At 39.5% G+C, this 21,050-nt stretch overlaps 1 protein-coding gene across 2 annotated transcripts in view; it reads left to right on the top strand.

Moving 5' to 3' along the window:
* Nucleotides 1-21,050, top strand: part of LOC109044024 (protein O-linked-mannose beta-1,2-N-acetylglucosaminyltransferase 1) — a 357,066-nt gene that overhangs the window by 304,449 nt on the left and 31,567 nt on the right. For both annotated transcript variants that reach the window (XM_019061480.2, XM_019061485.2), the window contains one exon: nt 15,244-15,304. The gene's annotated coding sequence lies outside the window, so the exon portion shown is untranslated. The remainder of the gene's footprint in view (nt 1-15,243; nt 15,305-21,050) is intronic.

Consider the following 21,050-nt stretch of genomic DNA (forward strand, 5'->3'; position numbering starts at 1 on the left):
TCCATATCATTGACTCATTCCTTCGACGCATCTTTAGTGAGAAAATGTATGGAATATTGAGGGAACACGCAAAAGCATTATCAGCTTCAACAAACAAGAACAAATCCTTGTTCACGGAAAAAAAGGTCAGGGGTTATCCCCTAAAATTGTGGTACTACCCCAATTTGTTGGATGATATGGACATTTCTAATTAATTTTATTAGTACCGCAACTCAAGTTAGGGTAGTACCGCAACATTTGGGTTAGTTACCTAATTTATTGGGGTACTACCATAATTAATTGGAAATGTCCATATCATCTAACACCCTCGTGCTTTTTTCCGTGTTTAAAACGAATTCATTCAAACGGTATTTGTATCCCGACGACTGTTACAGTGACAATTTACATGTACTTAAAGCATACCGTGATAAGATAAAAAGCATATAATTTGATGGCCAATTTTTAATTTTCCTGGTTCAAGTAACTAAATCACTCGTTTGTGCCGTTCTGTCACCAGGGCCGAACTGGTGGAAAAATCAGGGACTGGACTCTCCACTTTTGTCTAAGGAGCCTGGGCCCGACGCTGGAGGGAGGGGGGCTGAAGAGTGTAGAATATCCCCAGGAAAACAGAATCCAGGGGCCCTCTTGACTAATTTTTCAGAATTTTCAATCTTAAGATGTATTTTTTGTCAAAAAATACGATAACCACTAGGGCATCGATATTAAAGTCAATGAGCAGTAGTTGCGTCGAACGAAACTATGCACAAATGAAGAAAAGAGGGAAAAAACCGAGAAGCACGCAATCTTCGGTTTTAGCCCATTTGTACATCGACCTTTCAGAGTCAAATAGGTATTTGGTTGCGCTCACGCCACGCTGCAGCACAGTAAAAGCACAAAATTAATGTGCTTTGAAAATCATTAAATACGACAAGGAAACACCTTAATATTTACAAAACAAATATTAAATTTTCCTTTCATGCATAATCCTGTAATCCATGCAGAGTGTGCAAAAATATAAAAATCATGAGTTGAAATACGCTGACTCCGCGAGTTTAAATAATAGGCCCTAGCATAAAGCGGAGTGATGCGACGTGCTGCCGGCACGAAACGCGCACTGGCGCCTTCAAACCTAAGCAGATACTTCACGCATTGCGCAATGCTTGAGGTATCCCTTAGGTTTGTAGGCGCCAATGCGCGTTCCGTGCTGGCTGGCTGGCCGTGCCGCAGCGTGCCACGTGCCACGGCGCTTCACTATTTCACAATAGAGGTGTTGTACAGTATTATACGAAATTGAAGGCACTCCAATATACCTCGAGTTAAGAAATATACCATCAATCATGATACGTTGGGGTGCCTTCGATCTCATATGATACTGTGCAACACCTCCGTGGCGAAATAGTAGCTCGAAGCGCTGCGGCAAACCAGTGCCGAGGCGAAGTTATCATGCACAGAAAAAATCCTTTAGCTGAGGCAAATCAAAAGGTTTTCCAGTTCAGGTATAAAAATTTGGGATTTTCTTGAAAGATAATTAAGTCCTGTTGCACCAAAGAGGCGTAGAGAGTTTTAGTGAATTTTCTCTCATGGAAATGACGCTCTCTCATTTTTACCGAAAATCTCAATTACATATTTTTCTCCGTTAGAGCAAACAAACAAACGAAAAAAAAAACAAAAAAAAAAACGAGCAAACCCTCATTCTTTCAAGACATTAAACATTTTCATCCAAGACCGTCGTAATAACAATTGTTGTTTGTATTTACATGTGGACCAACTAATTTGCAAGTGGTAAGTGGACCAAAATCCCCTTCCGAAAAAACGCGTGGACCTAAACTACTGGAAAAAACAGGTGCGCGGACAAAAAATCGGTGACGAAATGTCCTATAACCAACCTTTTACCTAATTGGAGTAAAGATTTGAAACTTGGGGGATGTTCTTAGGTCAAAGGGAGTTTCTTTTTAGCCCCCTTAAGAACATCCCCAAGTTTCAAATCTTTGTCTCGATTAGATTAAAAGTTAGAGGGGGTGGAAGGGACTTTTGGATCACCCCGTATGTGAAAGGGCATAGGTAGAACAAGAAATTTTGGATAGAGGGCTTCAATTGTTTACGATTGGAAAGAGGTTGAAATAACTATACCCCTGACCAGTTTGGCAACATCAAAATACGACATCGCTTTAACCCAGACAGTTTGGCATGATCCGGAACACGAGCCTGAAACTTAATAAATTTATTAGCCCATCATTTTTTCCTGAAGCAGGAATATTGTTGGCTGCGCATCGAGAATTTGAGAGCCTCGTTCGATGTATGCGGACACAAATCCTCGTTTTCATAAATTCGATTGTTCCAGTTCCATCTGGAGATCAACGGACGTCTCACAGCCGTTCGCTTTCTCTTTTGCATGGATCACCAAAATCCGTGAGATACTTAGCGCTCTGAGTGCATGTTCGTGCATAGCGATTCCTTGAATTCTCTCACATTAAACGCTGCGGAAAATCAAGGAAACGCCTCCTGTTTTGTTTCATTATCCAGCAGTTACGCAGAGTTTTATTCCAGTGGCGTGGCGTGGCGTGGTTTGCGATATATCGATTGCTCTGCCATTTAAACCTCTAGAAAAGGATCGACAAACAGAATGTTCGCAGCGAACATCTTAATTAGTGATTCTTTACCACAGCTTCAAATGGGGAAATCGATAATCGATCATTCACGCCTCGCCACTGTTTTTTTTTTTTTTTTTCGAATTTTTGAGTGCTCGTTATTATTTGCTATTTTTCTCAGCCGTTCAATTACGTTCGACTTTAATTCTAAAAGGAAAAACCATTGCTTAATGATCAATGAATACAAGTCACAAATCAATTTTCAAACTGGGAATTTCCTCAAAAGCCCAGGACAAACAGTCATATTTTGGAAAACTACCAAATTTTGCATGATATTGATAAACATCTTTGTGTGGGATTTTAGGAAGAATAAATTTAATTAATTGAATAATTAATAAATTTGGTCCCTGAAACTTTTCTTTGACTTTCCTAACTGTAAACTGCCTAAATAATGTATATTTCTTAATTATCAAGCGATTTTGCGGTCAGTGATCAATCACTTATCAAACGATTCTATAATAGCGCGATGTTCATAAACGTGTCGAGGCCGGCTGAAAGGGACCGAGCTTAAGATGCTGAATGTCTCGAAATAAATTAACCAATTAACTAACTTTTTTTAGCTTAACTTAGAAACGACGTACGCGTATAAAAAAGTGTTAGGGGTTACCAGACACCTGGTTAAATATGATCCCCAGAAAATCTAGCAGTGAATACTAGTTCCTGGTAGTTTTAATCATGTTTTCTTGCCAAAAAGTGTTGAATTTAAACGGAGAGAATCGTGGAAAATTACTATGCTTGTATTTGGTATTTTTTTTTAAGTAAAGAAGAAATTGGACGGTTTTGAGAACACTGTAATCAAGCTAGTCCCACTCTGTTAAATGCGATTTATCTATCACTAAGAATCTGTTAACCACTAACATTCTTCATTTCCGTGCACCAGTGTAAAACGTACAACTGATTTTTTTACCCAATTGGTATATGTTTTAACAAATGACAAATAACAAATCCCCATTTATCCTTACACTGATTGTGAGACTCATAAGAGCTCAAACATATGTTGCTCTGATTAAATTTCTGGATTTTTCGGCCCAATTTTCCCTGCAAAATAGTGTGAACCCAGCACTATTTTCCCACCTTCTTCCAACCGACGCATCCATATTCTCAGCTCCTTTCAGCTGAACTGGATCAAAACAGGGTGTAAAGTAGCGCCTTGCGGCAGTCAGAGCAGTGCAGTTGCATTTTAATTCACTTTAGTTTTTCAGCGTCCATAATTATTCACGCAGCAGGACACAGGAGTTAAGAACACTCTTTTTAATATCTTCCTCGGCGTTCTGATTAATGGGCCATGTCCGCGTGCCGCACGCCGCTGTATTTCTGATCCAAATCCGCAGTTCTTCGAGATGCCAGTAACTCGCGGCGGAAAACGATCTCGTAAAAACAGCACGAGGGCGCTTCGAATGGAATTCTCATTAAAACACTCGAGCGCTTTTATTGTAACACTGTTGGATCCTGTTTAGGCTACTGTTCCACCGCGGGGACCGGGGGACCGGTTATTCGCAATCTTATTTCAAAGAGGAGTAGGTGACTACAGACGTCGGACAGTGGGAACATGTTTCATTTATTCTTCATGATCGAATTGGATTCATTTCTTTTTTAAGGTACTGGTATTAGCTTGCTTCCGGATGCTGCTGCTCAATAAAGAGACGCCGCTATACGTACCAAGGGTCAGCATCATTTTAAGGTCTTTGACCCTCCGCAATTTTTAATTTTGGTTGGAGCTCAATCTGGAGAATCTCTAGGCCATTTTCATGGTTTTTTTTTTTTTTTTTTTTTAACGAAGAATCGCAAAATTCAGCTCAATTCCTCGGGAATCATAATGGTAAACGGAAGAATTTTTCAAAACATTAGAAAAAAAAGCAATTAAAAGATAAAATTATAGAAAAAATCATATCAGTTTATGAAAAAACAAGGTGGTAAAATATTACCGGGTTTATACACTATTTTATAGCAAAAACGAGGTCAAAAAATTTCAAAAATTTCAATTACAGCCAACAATTTTTAGCTCCAATGAGTATCAGTACAAGACCGAATGACTTTTGAAAAAATTAACTTGTGAAAAAGTTATCAACATTTAACCATTGCAACACAGATAGTGATGTTCCCACACCCTTTTTTTCCCTAGAATCAGGAGAACTTATTGATCATGGCTGCGCCAGAATATCCTTCTGGAGTCCAACTCCTCGTAGATCAAACCAAACATTAAAAGAAAAAGGAGAAGGAAATAAAGATTTCCTTTGAAAGATGTACTGACACAAAGGCCGTAGTGTATCTGTTTTAATTTTTAAAGCGTCAGAGCATGACGTTAATGACCTGCTAAATTTTGGTGAACTCTTCCATGACTGTAATATGCAGGTACGTCAAAGGGTTTCGTTTTCATTTGAGATACGTCTTGACGCTAACTGCGCGTGAAAATATTTGTTATTTAAAGTCAGTTGACCGCAGAGCCTCCTAACTCAGTAATTACCGGAAGCTCCACTTCTTCATTTTCCCGTCTACCTCCCGGGGGGAATGTTCGAAGCGGCGTTGTGTTTCTTCGGAAGTCGGAATGAAAGAATTTATTAGTTTCGTCAAATATGAGACGTTCGATCTAAACGCGTCCAGCATTTACATGCGCACGGGGAAAGTGATACATTTATCGAAATTTGGGGAGGGGAATTCTGACCATTTCTCATACAACAGAAAACATCCTTAGAGCAGATATCAAAAGGTCTTTATCTTTAATTGATACATTCATTTTGATAAAAAAATATTAGAAAAACAAAATAATATTTCTTCCTCTTTTTCGTTTTATCATTCTTCTTCTCCGTTATCTTGTTCTTCTTCTCTTTTTCTCGTTTAAGAGGCCCATTACTTGTTTGGTTCTCAAAATTTGATTTTGGTTTAAAAAAATTTCAGACGGGCCAAAGCCAGGTCTTGTAAGCGTCAGAGCATTGTAGAGGAGAAAAATGTCAAAGAAATATTTGAAATACAACGAAAATGTCACGAATGGGTTCAAATAATTCCTGGAGAAAGAGAAGACGAATATTTGTAGATACTTAAGAGAATTAAATAAATCAAATTCGATAAAATTTAAAACTTGAGTGACGTTATTATGTTTCAAAGCTTTTTTTCATGAAATTGCGTCAAATTCTTCCGTTAGAATTTTAAACGTTCACAATTTTCATTTCACATACTTGGATCATTACTGGCCCGTGTGATTAATTTACATGAAAAAGATTCGTGTTAACACAACGTGTCAGCTTTCTTTTTCAAATCTACGTGATGGTCTGCTTTTAAAAACCAGATCGCAGCGATAGCGCAAAATCAGCGTGCACAAAGATTGAGTGGGCTCTCTCGAGGAAGTGGGAAATAAACTATATTGGTCGGGCCGGACAAGAAAAAACCGAGGACTTAACGGCCGATCGGCCATCGAGAGTCGGTAATTGATGGTCGCATAAATCCAGACTCGGGTCTAATTTTTACTACGATGTCACCTCTCCTCCCGGTAGGCCGGCTCCGGGCTAGCCAGAGTCCAGAAACCGTAATTTCTCTCGTCTCCCCGACCCCCGACCCCCGACCCCCGACCCCCAGCCCCCCATCCCCCCTGCTCTTGGAAAACAGGCCGGGATTAATTGCCCCACTGCACTAATCGGTCAGGAGCGGCAGCTTCAATGGCCTCTTCTGGCTCGCACCACTCCTAAAAATAAAACTTATTCTTTCGATAGTGAGCTGGAAGTATTTCACCAGAGCTTGGATTTGCCGAGACTGTAGGATTTTACACTTCAGGGTAAAACATCTGGACGTATTTCTGCCAAACGGAACTATGTGCATTAGGACGTGAGCCCTGTTATGCATTATATTCTTGTGCACTGGGAAAAAAAGCACGTTGGATCTAATGTTCAGATTCTTAAAAACATCGACAAGAAAAAGTACTCTTGATTCAATCAGAATCTAGCTTAAATCAAGAACCAAGCCTCTTAATTTAAGCGGATTTCGTTTTGATTCAAGCAAAAATCCGATTGAATCCAGAGTATTTTTTCTTGTCAATGTTTTCAAGAGTCGGGACCCAAGATCCAATGTGTGTTTTTTTTCCAGTGTGGGTCTCAGGACTCATGCCTTAATGCACATAATTCAGTTTGGTAGAAATACGTCCATCTATTTAATGTGTTGCTTCTACAAAATCCCTATTGTAAATTTTGGGTAGAATCTTGCGGAGAGGCTTGAGGGAAAGAAACTTCTCGACTAATTTAAGATTGCTTAAATCCTCTTGTAATAAAAAAAAGAGAGATTTTCATCAAAAAGCTATCCGAGTATTATTTTTAGATTTTTTGCAAGAGTGAAAATGAATTTCAGTAATAAGATCATGTTCATCCCTTTAGGTAAAGCTTTGGCGGACTGATATCCCTTCGACATAACGTGATCTGCGTACGTTGATTCTGTCCAGTTTGCCTTCAATTTTTTAAATAGGTAGTTAAAGTTGCTAGAGGATAAAGCCAAATTCACACTTTCAAACTTTTCATTCAACTCTTGGATGCAACTTGTCGTAATGAAAAGTTGAATAGTACGATACTGACGCGAGAAAACGGCAATTTGATGAAAAATTGAACGGAAACTTGAATGTGACGTCACATTAAACTTTTCGTGCAACTTTCGGAAAATTTAACGAAAAGTAATTGAATCAAATTTTTTTGCTTTCAACTCTCCATCCAACTTTTCGTTCACTTATGTCGGATGAAAAGTTTGATAGTGTGAATTGGGCTTAGTAATAGTTTGCGGTGTGCACTGTTCGGAAATTGTGCACACCGGGGTAGGTTCGACACCAAGAAAACACGACTTTTCAACGACTTGAACTTGCACTGTGGTATACGCGCAATGCATGAGATATCCTGCAGACTTGTAAGGCGCTATACTAAGCTCCGCGCGCACCGTGCTGTACACGCAATGCATGAAGTATCCTGCGGTCTTGTAAGGCGCTACTATGCGTTATGCGCCGCGCCGTGCGCGCCAGATCCGATCCGGCCGCACTGTGTTTGATGCGAATTGTTGAAATTGTGTTGAAAATTTCCAAACTTTTGGCGTCAGCGGTCATCAACTTATGATTATAAAGTTTTTGTAAAGTTTGTTGGAAATATTGTCATTTTAAATGATAAAACATTACATTAAACCCAACTAATTATTTTCTTTTCATTTACATATCGACAGCGTAAGTCCACAATCACATATCTCGTTTGCGGTGTCTGAAAATCCTCGCCTCTATGTTATTTTTTTAAAGAAGAACAAATTGACATCATTCCTTGAAGTTTTTGCAGAATTTTTTTCGCATAGAGAAAAAAATCACGGCAGTTTTAAATAATTGCCGTTGGGTAGTTTTCCGTTGAAAAAAATGTAGTATGGCAGGAAGTCTGCGACGTCGCAAACCAAATTATATGATTGCCGACTTACATCGTCGATATGTATTCTACATACTCCAACTTCACCTATAGAATAGTCGCTTAAAATATGTGTCATATTCAATTCGTTCGTGCATGGCATATTAGTAGACTACTATCATTGGAAATCCACTCTTTGTTTTTTCCCCTCAAGTCATGTAGTCCGGCTTTGATATCTTGATTACGCAATATGGGTGGTTTAAGAGCAGTAATAGTTGCATGCAGAAATTTGGAGGTTTGAATTTGGTTCTAGCACAGGATTAGCGGCGTAATTTTGGGTTCATTTGAGTTACACGCTTATTCTAATTAGCTTGCCTGTAATAATTTATCCGGGCAACTTCGGATGCGTGGAGTAAAATTTGGTTTCTGCATTTTATTAAAGTTCATATCTACATATCAATGCCGAGAACACGAAACCACATATCTAATTTTGCGATGTTGTAGACTTCCTGTAATACTTTGTTGTTTCTTCGGAAAACTAGTCAACGTGATCTACTGAAAATTCCCCTGATTTTTCTCCTCTGTTAGCAGAATACTCTTAAAAAATATCAAGCTACAAGTATAAAGTTGGCTCACCCCTCTTCAAATAAATAAAATAAGAGCAGAAATGTTGAAATATCTTTATGGAGATACGTGGTTTCGCCCTCTGGCTATCAATTTATGTGTGCCACTAGTTCTCAATATTCGATAACGGTTTCCTTGTTTCATTACTGTTTTAAAAAAAAAAAATCAAAAACATTTTAGGAAGAGATTTGAATATTTGATAATAGCTAGTCAATGACGGATAATTAATTTCTACTAAGGGTACAAAAAAACATCGATAAGCAGAGACATCTTGGTGCTTGAAGGGAAAACCACACTGCCATGCTAAATAAAAGCGTCGTATGAACATTTGAATGTTGCTAAATTTTCTCTGATAAAAAAAATTTGTTTTGAAGAAAGTTATTTATATTTTTTCTTAAAATTTCCAGACGTTAAAGATTAAATGGCAAATATAATTGTCCGAAAAATTGGGGGAAAAATCTTTATGACTTTTGTAAGAAATTCGCATTTTATCAAAAGAAATTTGTCAACGTCACGGCAACGTAGGTGTGTTTTTGCAAGAATACTAGGTTGTTGTTTTTGACTAAAACTCGCATCGGTGTGCGGTGGGAGAGAACATCGTTATGGGAGTTTCCGGGATGAGGTATGAGCCGCCTGAAACCACTGAATTACTCCTGGGGCGCGACTCTTATTACAACCTCGGACCAATTGAATCATGTGTTTTCCAGTCTCTTCGCCGGGACACATTTATCAATTCGCACCCCGCCCAGAGTCAAGACCCGCGCTTAAGATAAATGCTCTCACCGCTCCAAAGAAACTTGGCTTAAGATGCTCCTTCAAAGTTCAATTTAGGCAACAGCGCATTGTCTCAATTATGTTTGATGCTCCGTAACCCATGACAAGATATACAACGATGACAATTTAAACAGCGGTTAATAAGGTTAATTATCACATAAATACCACCAAAACGTTTCGGCTGAAAACTCGGCCCTCCTCAGTTAGATAAAATTAGTAAGCAATTCTAAAAATCTAAAAAGCACTTGGCTGTACCTTCCAAAGCGAGAAAAATGTTTTTAGGCAATTTTGTTAAGATAACAACATTTTTCTCGCTTTGAAAAGTACAGCCAAGTGCTAAGTTTTTAGATTTGTAAAATTTTTTACTGTTCTTATTCAACTGAGGAACTATGTAAATGAAAAGAAGAGAATTAGTGGGGTTTTATGTACCTAATGTTTTATCATTTAAAATGACAATAATTCCAACAAACTGTACAAAAACTTCATAATCATAAGTTGAAGATCGCTGACGCCAAAAATTTGGAAATTTTCAACACAATTTCAACAATTCGCACCAAACACAGTGCGGCCGGATCGGATCTGGCGCGCACGGCGCGGCGCAAATCGCATAGTAGCGCCTTACAAGACCGCAGGATACTTCATGCATTGCGCGTATAGCAAGGTGCGCGCGGAGCATAGTACAGCGCCTTACAAGTCTGCAGGATACCTCATGCATTGCGCGTATACCACAGTGCAAGCTCAAGTCGTTGAAAAGCCGTGTTTTCCTGGTGTCGAACCTACCCCGGTGTGCACAATCTCCAAACAATGCACACCGCAAAGGCTGAGTTTTCAGCCGAAATGTTTTAGTAGTATTTATTTGAAAATCAGCCTTGTTACCCGCTGTTTAAATTTTTATTATTTTACTGTCCCAGTGCGCGATAGTTGTTCATTCAACTGATTCTTGTTTTTTAGTGTCGCGATAAGAGTTTAGACGGATATCACTGGTTTTGAGCCTTCACTATGGGTGTGTTGCATTCTGGAGATACAGCCACCTGAATCCCCTCATTTACATTTAAAATCGCACGAGAATCAAGTGAGACCTGTATCATAGAATGTATTTAGCTGGCTGTTTTTCTCGTGTGTGACAGACTCGTTCCATGTAACTTTGATGATCATTTGGACGTATTTTATGCTAAATAGAACTATGTACAAGTGGAAAGATAAAGATGGGGTGTGCTCGTTGGTTGATGGCCATAAGAATGAATGGGAATTTTAAAGCGCCGGTGACGTCAGCGTCGACGACCGAGACCGAAGACGACGAGGAGATCTTCGTCGTGGCGCTTTAACTCATGAGCCCTGTCCACAACGCTCTTGTGTCATGTTCACGGCTCACGAGTTAACACTCAGTTCTTGTTGATTTAATGTCAAATCCCACTTTCCCATTTTCTCAAAAGGAGTTATATCCACTTTTACATTGTGTCTTATATATCCAGCTCACCAGGAGCACACCCCATCTTTCTACTTGCATATAATTCCGTTTAGCATAAATACGTCCATTTTTCTCAAGAACTTTTGCCGCCTTCGGTGTCTTTTGCCGTGCAAAAACCTCTAGATAAAGCCGGCACTTGCCGAATTCCCTTCCCCGTCCAGTATTTGACCTAGGACTCGCGGCACAGAGCGGGAAGAAACAGTCGCAGGAGTTAATCGAGGTGGCTTTAACGAGCCTCAGTCGGAAGGGGTCGGGTCACGGGGAAGTTAGAGTAAAAGCTAAAATTGGGATATCCCTCGCCCTGCCTTCGTCCAGACTTTGGTATGGAACGAAGGGTGGACGCATTAATTACTATTTCGCCCAAGGTTGCCATATTACAAGAACGTTGCGTTTTTCCATACGTCGAATTTTCGCCATAAACTTTATTTTCATTGGACCATTATTCAAGGTGCGAATTCAAGCACTCTGGCCTCTGGTACATGTTTCCGTATTAAAATGTCACGATTTGCAGACGAAAATTTCTGAAATCAACCCCTAAATAAGATATCTAACGTTTTCCGATGCGTTAATTCAAACCTCCCGCTCCTGAAAAAACTTAAATCTATGCGAGTCAAATCGTGCAGTAAATGTTACCAGAAATTATTACGGCACAGCACGGTAATACTGGAAATTATTACGGTAACATTTACAGGGATTAGGAATACAAAATTGAAACGCAGTAAAAATGTAAGGAGAATGGATGCTGTAGTGATCTTATTGAAGCAATACCGCATTCAAAAGTTGATTGAAGGACAAAACACACAGAACTTCATTCAGAAGTTCATCTCTACAATACAAAAATATGGCAACATCAATCTTGGTGCTTTGCCTCAGTTGTTGCACATTTTTAACACCATGAAAATACAAGGCGTGGAAGGAACGTTGCTCGATTTAGAACCCTGCCAAAATCGTTGTAGTGCGTGATTTGATTCAAGTATGGAACTGTTTTTCTTGTGAGCGGAGAGTTCGAAATTATACGACTAAAAACGATATGTGAACCGATGTGAACTAAAAACGTTAATCTCGTAGTTAGAAGTTGATTTTAGTGATTTGTGTTGCCCAAAACGTGTTTTACGTGTAATTATAGGAGTCATGGATCAATATTTTGAAATTTGCACCTTGTCTGGTGGTCCACTGCCCATAATATCGTATTTTATTTAGATTGGGTATCCTAACAATATGTTCTGAAAAATCAACATGGGAATTTGCAAATTCTCCAAACAGAGCCTTAGGGAAAATACACCCCTACTTTATGACTCTTACTTAAGACGATACTTTTTTAGGATACCAAATCTATTTGCTTTCAAAATTGCGACAGCCGAAGTTTACACTCATCTTTTTAAGCGCTCAGCCGATAGGCAGCGCTTTTTGATTTCGACTTTCCTCTGAGTACTAGTATACTAGTGCTAATGCGTTTAAATGGCGCACCAGCTCATCGATGTGTAGGCTTTTTGGGGGGGTCCATTTTTAAAATAAATAAAGCTGTGAAAACTGTATTTTATGCTTTTAACGTAATGCGCAGGTAGTTTCGATCGTTTGTCTATAAGAAAATTTCTTAGCGGTAGAGTAATTCTTATCGAAATTGATCGTTGAACTCGAATGAAGCCTAAAAAAACGCGCCTGATGAGCTCAACGGTGAGCTCATTTTCAGGAAACAAAAATACGCGTTTACGGTTTCCTTGGTAACCTTTGTTTGCTATCAGCTGATGTTTTATTTCCATTTCCCAGCCAATTCGACGGAGTTTATACGTCCTTTCTTCATTAAATACATTTACTAACACCTGAGCGCTTTTCTAATACAACAGTATTAGAACTTTCCCGCTTGTTTTATCTTGATGCTAAATTGAAAGCTGGAGATGCAGCCTGGCATCTTTGTCAGAATTTTCCTTACTTTAAAGTCATGAGTGGGTTGTCTCAATTAATTTCTCTAGTCCCCCCCCCCTTCACCCCCCCCCCCTCAAAACCGAGGGATGACCTTTTTGTCTCCGACAAGGGAGGAAGTTAGTGGTGAATCTGAAGCTCACTCCATTTGGCCCGCCCGGTTGAGCCGGCTGATTTTTAGCGGAAATTACGCGTGAATAAATGCACATGCTTACTCAGGCAGAGTCAGTTATATGCAGAAACAACATATCTCCACGAGGTTTAAGTTTTCGGTGCGTGGTTTTTGATTCAAAGCTCGGGAGGTGGACTTGCTGTGCTGACCTAAACTCACGGCATCAAGACATAATAGCAGAGGCGGTCTATTCTTATACACTGCTGACTACTGAAAACTGTCTTCTCAGTAAAAGTGAATTGCTTACAGTGACAGATATTCAATGACTGTGTTCTGGAAAAACGAAAAATGATGAGATTTTACTTTGACTTGTTGTTTTTTTTCCCACTCAAAATCTCGCTTAAATACTTGTGAAATGTGGAGAGCTCGAGCTTTTGTTTATTTGAAGAACTAGTCTATTTTTTCCGGAAAATAGTCATGTTCTTTACTAAAAATACACAACTTATTGGATGCAGACTTGCGAGTTGAGAGTATACAGGGTGTCCCAGACCATCCTGCATTATGACTATCAACGTAATAAAAAAAACCCACCATCATTTAATTTAATTTCTAAAGTCAAGGAAGCGTATTTACCCTCAAATTCCAATTCTTCATTGGAATGCGCGAGAATTTTTACGATGGTTGGAAGACGAACACAAAAGATTCAGGTGAAATGTTTCTTAGTTCATTTATGAAAGAATACCCAAGTAACAAAAGAACATATTGAAACACCGAAATGGAGCTAGGTACGTAGTGAATTTAGTTATCGATTAGTGTGAAATAAGTAGATATGGACCAAAAAGCAATTCTTCATTGGTTCCGAAGTTCAACCATTGGTTACGAAGCCTTGGTTCAACCTTCATTGGTTACGAAGTAAGAACGTATTATGAGCCTCCAGACGTTGCCACATTTCCTTCAATAAAAACCGAATTTACTTGAAAAACTGTGATTATTTTTCTTTAAATGTTCCTGACACTTTTATTCGCACCATAATCGAAAATGGCTAAAGACGTCAATGAAAAATTCGAATAATTTTCTTCAAAATACATGTTTTATCCGGGGCAATTTGGCAACTCTCGAATGTTCATACGCCGTTTTTCCTTAGCACGGCAGCATAATGCGTTGACCGTTCAAACAAGCGATGGTATGAGCATGAGCTGACTTTCGTAAATCCAGTACCTGTCGCGCTAAGGGAAAACGCCGTATGAGCATCCAGACGTTGTTACATCTCCTTCGACACATCGCGAATTTTCGGGGCGATTTGTGAGTATTTTTCTCCAATTTTCCGGAACATTTCGTTCGTAATCCGATCTGAGGTGTCTGAAAATGTCAAGACAAAATATTCAAAACTTTTTCCCGAAATAAATATTTTCCGGGTGAAAATCTGTCAATATCCAATCGCTCGTGCGACGTTTCTCCTCGGCACAACGGCGGAGTGTGTCTCAACGGGACGATGAATCATTAGGCGACATCAACATCGCTGAGCGTGGCAGAGGCCCGAATAAACGGGTGATCAGTGATTGAACGTCTTCCTGCTGCCGCCCCCTCCCCCTCCCCCTCCCCCCGCCCCTCCTCCATCAGGTTGACGTCGTCGCGGGGAACCGCCGAAATCGCAAATCGCAGCGGGACGCCCAATCGCTATCTCGCAATTAGGATCTAAAGGGATATACGGCATCCGCCAAAGTCACTTTACCCCCGCTCCGCCTTCAACAGTCGTTCCAGGCCGCTTTGTTGTCAACTGGACTGAGTTCAGCAGAAAAGAGCCAAGTGTGCATTGCCGTACCTGAAAAAAATGGTATGCTGTGTTAGCACCTAGGATGTCAAAAATGTGTCTGGGGATCCTAAGATGCTGCCTTGACTATGCCCACGTAGTTAAATTTGCATTCATAGGATGTAAAGTTAACTGCGGGGGCAGCAAAAGGCAGCATCTTGGGATCACCAGACACATTTTTGACATCCTAGGTGCTAAAACAGCATATTATTTTTTTCAGTGGTGTTAAGGAAAAACGTCCTATGAACATTCGAGTGTAGCCAAATTGCCTCTCAGAAAATATATGTTTTGAAAGAACGTTCTGAATATTATTCCTTGACACTTTCAGGCCATCTGGATCAAATTTCGAAGCATATTCTGTGGAACCCGCGAGAAAAACACGTATCAATTTTCCCGAGAGTTAGTGATGTGTCGAAATCCTCTGTAATTTGAAATTAAGCACCTAATAAAAATGTAACACGAAGAAAAGAAAAATACATCGATACAAATGCCTTGTTAGTGGGTATAAGGTTTATTCTAATTTCTGAAAGTTAACCATTGTGCTGTTTTTTATGTTTCAGGCACATCAATCGGTGGAAAGTTAAATGATATGAGGAATGCCGCAACTCGAGGTTTTATTGCGTAAGTTAATTTTCGTAATATCAATTTTACGCCGTTTTTTCAAAACAAAATAACAGATGAAATTTATAGCTAAATCGTGTGAGTCAAAATCCAATGGTACAAAAATAATATAGGAGAATGCTAAGATCAAAATATTTACACTCATGTTACGTCTTAGATTTAGCATATATCAATTATACTCACCTTATATATGAACATGAGAAACTTTTAGATTTTAGAAAACTTTTAGAGTAGGAACAAATAATTTCTCAAAATGAAGGTATCCAACGTTTGAAGGAAAAGCGGTTGATTCTGCAAAAATTATGCAGGAAAATTTCAGACCCCCTAGACCCCTACCCCCCTTGTCCTCTCCACTGATTTAATTTTGTAGGAACTGCACGCTCTTTGGTCGCTAGAAGTGTCGTTAGAAAAAGAAATCAGAAAGTGAGCCAAAAATGACGCACAAAAGTAATAAACTGCAGAGATTTCCACAGTTAGTAGTATTATCAGCAGTGATTGAGGCCGAGGGAAACCAGACTGCTTCAGGCTTTCCATTTATTCAAAAGCAGGAAAAAATAAAATTTCCAGAGGCATGAAAACTGGAATTCTCGGGTACCTCATTTTTTCCCCATCTGATCATACGTAATTTCTCATGGACGGCGGTATTACTCTGAATGATTGTAGGATTCAGCAATATTTTCAAAGACGGCAACAGTTTACAACTTTGCAAAACTTTCTCTCGGATCGTTAGTTCGAAGTTTCAGAAATATATATTCCTTGTTCTCACGATCAGGCAATAGTGTTTGAAAAGCGTATCATAGCAGAGCATTCATTTCAATTGCTGTGGTAATGTCGTCTTGCACAACAATTGAAGCTTCTTTGACGGTGAGACTACGTCGTATGTCGCGGGCCTGTATTTTGTGTGCCGCTCGTTGCATAACTGTCCAGGGGCCCACTCTACACGCCCATCCCGGTGACATGCAGAATGAAAGGACATGTCAGTTTGTTTCAGCAGCACAAAAGTGCAATTTTACCTCCTACCAATTTCAAAATAAAAATAAGAGGAGAAGGAAAAAATAGCTGGGCTTCTTGCGGTTGAACTGATTTATTTTGATGTAGGAATACAAGTTTGAGAATCCAATTACGAAAATTATGTCTCCGTGAATGGCTTATAACCCATAAGATGCGACAGACTTGAATTTTGGTAAATTCATCCGAAAGAAGCTCCAATCAAAAGAAATTAACCGAAATGCACTTTTTTATCAGGGGAAATTCAGTAAAATTCGAATATTCGTACGGCGTTTTTCTCAGCATGGTACAGGAGTGCAATGATCTGGGGCGCGCTACGTAGTAACGCCGTATGAGCCATCAGGCCTTGCCAAGTTTCCTTCGTCAATCAAGAATTTTGAGGAAAATTTCTGAATCTCCTCTCCGACTTTTCAGAGGATTTCGTTCGTAATTTGACCTACAAAGTCTGAAAATTTCAACAGAAAATATTCACATCTTTCTTCAAAAATAAATATTTTCACAGGAGAAATCTGGCAAGATTCGAAGGCTTATACGGCGTTTTTACATAGGACGGCAGTGATGCACCCTGGGCGTAACCGGATCGAGCAGTGATTCTTTCCTCAAATTACAAGCCGCCAAGAACCCGGTCCCCCGCGGCCGGAATCTGATCTCTTCCCAACGGGCGAGGCAGCGGCCCCCACCACCGGTAGTGCTCATTAATTAATTGCCCGTAATAATTTACTCCGTTTACGATACTCTACGAGAGCCTCGCGCGGCACAAGGAGCCGAGATCCGATCGCTTTAATGAAAAATTCATCATCCACCCTCGCCGCAGTTTTTCCTCAGACTTTCTCTCACCAATAAGCTTGAATCATGGATTCGACCGAGCGGTTAAGAGATCAGCCACTTAGTGGGTTGTATTCAAGAAAGGCCATTAAAAGGCTCCAAATTGATGGCTAAATTGCGAAACCACGTGACCTCCCGAAGGATTTAGAATATCGTCGGTGAAACTACCAAACCACGTAACTCGTTTGCGGTGTTTAAAAATCTACGCTCACATTTTATTTTTTTGAAGTTGACCAAATCAATATCATTCCTTGAAATTTTCACGGAATTTTCTCCGCACAAAGAGGAAAAATCACAGAAATTTTCAAGACTGGATGTTGAGTAGTTTTTCATTTAAAAAATAGAGTATGACAGGAAGTCTGCGACGTCGCAAACCGAGATACGTGGTTTGGTAGTTTCACCGTCGATATACTCCTTCCAAACCTCACGATCAGGGTGGCAAAATTTCATGAAAAATAAAATCTTGAAATTTCTTGTGAAATATTTCATGAAATTTCAGAAATTCATGAAAGATATTGAAATATATCGGTTCCTCTTCATACCTCGCAAAATGTAAGAATTGTGACTTTCTTATATTTTTGTGTGTTTGAGTGCGGGTTACATAATCTAGCTCCTGAAAAATATGAAATATTTCACAGCCTCGTGAAATTTCATGAAATATTTCACTGAAATTCCCAATCTTTCATTTCTTTCTTTCGTTTCATGCCACTCTGCTCACGATTTGCATTTTCTAGTTTTTCAAAGTTTCAATTTTCATTTTTCTATTAAATTGCTTGTCAAGTCTGCCGTGCGAAGGAAAAATGCCGTACGGACATTCAGCCGTTACCAAATTTCCTTCGATAAAACATGAATTTCCTGCCAAACTCATGAATTCTCTACATTTTCCAGCTAATTTTGTTCGCAATTTCTCCTAAAGTTCCTGAAAATTTCAAAACAAATATCTGTAACGTACTTTCCTTATAAATAAACATTGTATCGAGGGAAATTCGGCGACGCTCGAAAAATTCATACGGCGTTCTTCCGTAGCACGACAGAAGTGTTCCTTAATATCACAAACTATGATTAATCGAAGAAAATACATCACATTCTAGTGAAGAAACATTTTGAAAACTGGCAATTGAACGTATTTCTATCAAACGGAACTATGTGCATTAAGACATTAGCCCTGAGACCCATAAGAATATCGACGGCGTAAGTCTGCAATCACAAATCTCGTTTGCGGTGTCTGAAAATATCCGCCTCTATCTTATTTTTTTAAAGGAGAACAAATTGGCAACATTCCTCGAAGTTTATGCAGAATTATCTTCACACAGAGAGGAAAATTCAATGCAGTTTCGAAGAATTGCCGTTGAGTAGTTTTCTGTTTAAAAAATAAAGTATGACAGGAAGTTTGCGACGTCGCAAACCGAGTTATGTGATGCCGACTTGCACCGTCGATATGTGCATATCAGGGCTCACGTCATTATGCACATAGTTCCGTTTGGTAGAAATACGTCCAATTGCAAATCTGTATCTGAAGCTCCTTTTCAGAGCTGCTTGGGCTTCATTATCAACATGCATCATCAACTGCGCTCTTTATCTCCACGACTTAAGGCATTTATGCATTAACTCAAAGGATACCAAGCCGCCAAAAGGACGTATTTATGCTGAAAAGAACTATGTTGCACGCAAACCCTATATGTACATAGTTCCTTTTAGCGTAAATACGTCCAAATCTCGTCGCTCCTCTGGCGTAAAGACCGTATCTCGATCTCCGCACGAGCCCCAGAAAGAATAGGTTTTTATGTAAAACAGGGCTCACGTGGAAATGCAGTCACGCCCTTACGCTAGAGAAACGACGATTTGGCATTCGGGTTCTCGTTTTAATCTCGGCGGCCAGGATCAGAGGATCGAGCCCGTGGTTTCTTCCGAACCAACTGTAAATCTAGTTTTGTTTTCAATAATTTATCGTGAGCTACGTGAACGGAATCAATTTATGACTCCCAATTCCCCCTCCTCTCCTCTGCCCCTCGCGGTCCATAGGTCAGAAGTTGGAGCACATGAGAGCCCCGGGGCAAAGAGGATCGCGATCGCAGCTCCATTCTTTGTAGGCCTTTTCAGTTTCGTCGTTAATTTTAAATAAATTCCACGGATAAGAGATTAGACCTACGTGTCGCGGATGCTCTCTACTACGATATGCTCTTTATTTTTAGTTATTTATTCTGACGTCATGCGCGGACACGTAGCCAGGTTTTTGTTTCGGAAGGGGAAGGGTCGCCCACCAGGTTGACCGGAGGGCGCGGGGGGGGGGGGGGGGTGTATTCATTTGCTCCTTAATTTTCTTTTTTTTCCTATTGAATTTCGGCGAATGGGGCAAACTAGAGCCACCAACCTTCTTGAAGAAAAATGGAACAAAAAAACCCGAGAAGCGCACATATTTTGGTGAGTGTTTGGCTCTACTCTACATGTTCCTCTGACCTATAACTATAATGAAATATCCTCTAAGAGTGACAAAATTTTGAAGCTGCTATATCGACTAATTTTTACTAAGTAGAACTTCCGGCAGCCCTGACCTATAGGAGACCCTTCGAGATGAGTGGAACCACAAGATTAGCTCAAAGCAAAATCACATCGTACCCCCAAACACCACTGAAAAAAAATTCTCGGCGTTTTTACCAAGGTCCGTTGGTACCTTTACCATCTCACTTTTTTTACCAATTATTGGTAATTCTACCAAGACAGACTGGTAAGCTTATCTAAAAACCGGTATTTTTACTGTATTTTTCAGGTAAGAATACCACTTTTATTGGTAATCAATTCCCGGTAACTTTGCCATTTTATCTCGGTAATTCTACCACAGTCGATAAAAAATATTGGCGTTTTTACCAAGGCCCAGTAAAATTACCGAGAAAGTTCAATAATTTTACCGAGATTTCTGGGTAAAATTACCAATTCCATAAATGGTACTTTTACCAAGAAAAAACTGGGATCAAATAGAACCCCGAATTCTTGGTAATTTTACCCTTTTCTTAGTAAATACACCGAGATTTTTTTTTTTCAGTGAACGTGTCTCGGTTTGTGACGTTTATATTTTAAATAGAAAACTACTTATCGTTAACTTTTAAGACTTTGAAGATTTTTCTTTACCAAAAAAAAATTGTGAAGAATTCGTGGAATGATGTTAATTTTTTTCCTCCATAAAATAAAATGGGAGCGGAGATTTTAAAACACCACAAACGAGGTACGTGGTTTGGTAGTTTTGCCGTTGATATTTACTTAAACGGTCTGAATCATATGCCAGGGCACTTTGCTGAAAAGGCTAATTGTAAATTATGTCCTTATCGTATAATGATTGATTAATTATATTTTTTTTTTTTCAAATCCAAAGAATTGCTGTGGCTAATGTCGCGTCATCGGTTTTAAAAGTTGGGAGATTTTCTGAGGCAAGAAGTATAGACGTAATTGCTAAGATTTCTGATTTCTTTCAACTAAATAAAACTATGGGCCCAGCCAGCGCGAGTTGCATTTCAGCGCCGAATTCACTTTTAATGAGAAATTAACTGTTTGAGCTGAATATTCAAAAATCTGCAGTGGGAATGTGGCCGTTTGTAACGTGAAAGCGGACGTGAAAAACTAAAATCTTGTTGGTGGGCTGTCTGACCGACAAAGCTGCATCAGCACAAAAGCGAAGCAAATATAGGTACTCTCGGAAAAACAAAAGTGGAAAAATCCGGGAGGAAGTGCAGTTTCGAGTGTCATCAGAATTTCGAAATTTCGCAATATTTCAGCTAAAAATCGCGAATCATCAGTCAGCATGGAATGGTTTTCCATTCGCCTAATCAGTCATAACCCGCTGTGACAGCTCTATCCATGTATCCGTCAGTGGCGTGGCGTGCTTTGCGATCTATCGATATTTCCCCATTTGAAGCTGTGG

This window comes from Bemisia tabaci, chromosome 1, assembly GCF_918797505.1.
Source record: "Bemisia tabaci chromosome 1, PGI_BMITA_v3".
Lineage (NCBI taxonomy): Eukaryota > Metazoa > Arthropoda > Insecta > Hemiptera > Aleyrodidae > Bemisia > Bemisia tabaci.